The sequence below is a fragment of the Lactuca saligna genome, chromosome 4 (assembly GCF_052625555.1).
Source record: "Lactuca saligna cultivar CGN05327 chromosome 4, ASM5262555v1, whole genome shotgun sequence".
Lineage (NCBI taxonomy): Eukaryota > Viridiplantae > Streptophyta > Magnoliopsida > Asterales > Asteraceae > Lactuca > Lactuca saligna.
In genome coordinates this window covers 332,045,729-332,049,987 of record NC_136420.1, presented here as the reverse complement: position 1 = coordinate 332,049,987, position 4,259 = coordinate 332,045,729, and the positions used below count along the sequence as shown (strand labels likewise).

At 35.0% G+C, this 4,259-nt stretch overlaps 1 pseudogene; it reads right to left on the bottom strand.

Moving 5' to 3' along the window:
• Window positions 1-455: 455 nt before the first annotated feature.
• LOC145044123 (AAA-ATPase ASD, mitochondrial pseudogene) lies at window positions 456-2,282 on the bottom strand (annotated as a pseudogene).
• Window positions 2,283-4,259: the final 1,977 nt, after the last annotated feature.

The following is a 4,259-nucleotide window of genomic DNA, read 5'->3' as shown; positions in this document are numbered from 1 at the left end:
TATTTATCTACATAGATTTGAATTTTTTTGCTAATTATTTTATAGCAATCCACTAACTATTTATTATTTATTTTATTTTAAGGTTTTAACCTAATTCCCCTATAAAATAATCTCCTAAATTAAAGGTTGCCGTGCATTTGTATTTTCGAAAAGGCATTAAAATGACGTTATTTGATGAAAAGGCAAGATTTTTTGTGAAAAGCTACGACTTTCCTTAAAAAATCGTTGCATGTTATTATGTTAAATTTTGATATTTAATAAACATAGACAGCTTCATTAGCTCCTTAGTTTTAAACGGGGGAAACAATTTTCTGTTTAGTTTATTAACTTTTACTTAACCTTCATTCCTTTTATATGTTTGAGATTTTAACGGACACACATTATTTTTGTTTGAAATGTTATTTACATAATTTTCTTTTCTTGGGTATAATTTGGAATCCAGTTTTCCAATTCAATTTGTGTAGGAAAATTTTTCATTTTTTTTTGGCTATTTACTTTCATTCCATAAAGGCATAAACTACATGCGCTCCCATTATATGGGAACTTGAAATACAATTACAAGGGCTATTATCGTCATAAATAAAGTGTAGGGACCAAAAGTGTCATTTGACCCAAAAGTTATGACCGGCAGTTCACCATTGAACTTATCCAAATGTCTTCTTCCATTTTGTCGGCAAAGTCTTCCCAAAATTCGCCGGAGACCATGCGCCTCGCCGGCGCCGATCTTCTCAAACTGTTATGATTCAATCATATGCTTCCATTTGAACCATTTTCAACTGGTTTTGCTACCTTGATTTCATCTTTCACCTCCGCGGCCGCCACCGCCGCCGCCGCCGCCGCCGACTCTTTTTTTCTTTTCTCTTCTTCCTCGATCCTTTTTTCCTCTTTCGTGTTCTCCAGAGCTTCGATCAAGCTCCTCAAACACCCTTCTACATCCGCCGGACTGGTCTTCGGCATCAGATTCTCGGCGACGTCCGCCGGAGTCATCTGGGTTTCTTCCAATAACACACGAATCTTTTCAAACAGATCATGTGTTTCAAGATAAAGATAGTTTCTCGCCAAAACCCTAAAAGCTTCAAACCCACAATACGATAATTCAATATGTTTATCCATTCGACCTCTTCTGATTAGTGCAGGATCGAGCTTTTCAACATGATTAGTTGTAAAAACTATTAACCGATCGCCGCCGCACGCCGACCATAAACCGTCGACGAAGTTTAACAAACCAGAAAGAGTGACTTTGCTCGCCTTTGACTCATTCTCCGGTGGTTTCACAGGTTTCTTCGCCGGATCACTCTCTTCCGGCTCTTCTTTATCCTTCTTCCGTTGTCCGGTGAGATCCATTGAACAATCGATATCTTCAATCACAATAATCGATTTACTCGAAGTCTCGATCAATAATCTTCTGAGCTCTGTGTTATCTTTTACAGCAGTCAATTCAAGATCATATATATCATAGCATAAGAAATTGGCCATGGCGGCGATCATGGTGGATTTTCCGGTTCCCGGCGGACCATAAAGAAGATAGCCACGTTTCCAAGCTCGACCGATTCGATTATAAAACTCTTCCGCGTTGCTAAAAGTTGTTAAATCATCAACAATTTCTTGCTTTTTCACAGGATCCATTGCTAGAGTTTGAAACGAAGCTGGATGTTCAAAAACTACATGACTCCATTGCGATCCGTTGTTGGTGTAAAGCTTTCTGAGTCTGTTTTTCACTTTGATTTCACGACCTTCTTTAAGAACATGATTCAAATAAGGCCCAAAGATAAGCTCCCGATGTCGTTTATGGAAGGTAAGTTTGTAGTATCGCTTTTCATCTGTGTTTGGGTAGAAAGAAAATGATTGTGATTTGAGTATGTTCTTCCCAGAAGCCCAGTAAACCTTGACGCCATTGAATTCGTCTGCAACTTCTTCATGGTCGTCCATGGATAACGCTAGTGGTTGTGTGTTGTTCTTGATGATATCGGCTTTGAAACGCTTAGCTTGCATGGAGGAGGTGGTGCCGAGGTAGGTTTCGATGGCGGAATAAGCTTCACTGCGTTTGAATCGCTCTCCGGTGAATTCGTTGAAGGTGATTTGGATGTAAGGGTAGAAGAAAGTGAGGAATCTTTGAGAGTATTTGTCGAAGAAGTTACGGATGTTGTATGGGAAGTATTGTTGGATGATTGCCCAAACGAACATGACACTAGCGAGAACTGAACCTAACTGAGCTAACAGGTCTCCCATGGCGGATTTGTTCATGGTGGTGGTGTTTGTGTGGATGATGTGAATGGAGGTTTATAAAGAAGGGAGGTTTTTGTCTTTAATTTGGGAGTCGGGTCGGGTCGGATGGGTTTTGGAAGGGGTGGCGTTTTTGGTGTTGGGTACGTGTTTTGTTTGCTTGCTCAAGAAGTTTATGATAATGAAGTCGTGAATTGTTTGTATACTCACATGGACCGTGAATTTCGGGAAATAAAAAATAATATTTTAAAAACGTTTATAAAAAGGATTTTTTTTAAAGATTTTTTTTTTCTGAATTAAAGCTTAATTTCTTACAATGAAGACTCAATAAAATTTGTTCAACAATGTTACTATTTACAAAAAACAGATAAATTTTTAGAACATAATAGTATAAGATAATGGTGAACATTTGGACCGAACCGGACCGGTTATGTAAAATATTGTGGACCGTGGGCCGGACTGGATGAGTCGTGTCCATGTCCGTGTCCGTGTCCGGGTTTTCCGGTTATTAGATTCGTTTGAACCAGTACAACTTTAATTGCATAGAGTAAAAGTCGCTAAAATAAGTTTTTGGGTTTGATACGATACAACTTGTAAAAATATTATGTTTCCGTTTCATGCATAACTAATCTACCTTGATGTTATAATATTATAACTTGCAAAATTAATTTTTCCAAATAAAATCAACTAACATATAAATCAAGTTCACCAAGATCCATTTCATATGATTTATTTGTCAAAGATGCATAAAATTCAGAATTATAGTATAAAATAATAGTTAAAAAGTTGAAATATTTCAACTTTGTTAGCTCAACTTTGAAGGATTGTAACTCACTGAATATAATACCAAAATCAACAAAATTATACTCTAAATTTATTTGCAAACTGTAAACTAAATGTTGGAAAAAACCGTAGGTCAATCCGACTTAAAACGAATGAGTTACGGTTGTTTAAAAAATTTCACAAATTACAAAATTTTAACAATCTTGTTGAAAAACTGAAAATTTTCAGCTTTGATAGCTCAATTTTGAAAGACCGTAACTCATTGAATATAATACCAAAATCAACAAAATTATAGTTTAAATTAATCTACAAACTGTAAATTAAACGTTGGAAAAAAACGCATGTCAATCCGACTTAAAATGAATGAGTTATGGTTGTTTAAACATTTTCAAAGATTACAAAATTTAAAAAATGTTGCTGAAAAGTTGAAAATTTTCAGCTTTGATGGTTAAACTTTGAAACACTGTAACTCATTGAATATAATACAAAATTCAATAAAGTTATAGTCTAAATTCATCTACAAACTGTAAATTCAACGTTGGAAAAAACCACGTGTCAGTTCGATTTAAAACGAATGAGTTATGGTTGTTTAAAAAATTTCACAGAAAACAATTTTTTTTTTAAATCGGGTCTAACCGGTTCTAAACCCAGTAAAAATCGGACTGGACCGGGAAAAAAATCAGACCGGTTTTGATTGATTCCTAGAACCGAGAATCAGCCCATGGGTTTAAAAAAACGATCCGGTCTGGTCTACCGATCCAAATACTCACCCCTAATATAAGATGATGACACTGTATGTTTATCATTTTAAGGGAAAGGATAATGACTTGAAGGGGTAACGTACTTTTAATTTTGTTTATATTTAGTCATCAAATTTATTTTCGTCTTTAATTTACCCGTTAATTATTTGAAATTGTTCACATTTTACCCTTATGATCAGTTACAACTGGTTATAAGGGTAAAATGTGAACAATTTCAAATAATTTAGGGGGAAATCAAGCCATAAAAAGTTCAATGATTAAATATGAACAAAATTGAAAGTTCGTTATCCTTTCAAGTCATTATCCCATAAATGGTTCTAAATGTTATTAAGAATAAACACAAACGAAATATGGAGGTCATAAAAGTGAGGATGTAGTAATTGTGTGATATATTTTTATTGCATAAGGTACCAAAAACAACACTTAGAAATATAGTAGGAGCAACTTCATTCACATAGAAACCGATGGAAAAAAGATTATGGTGGTTTCAAA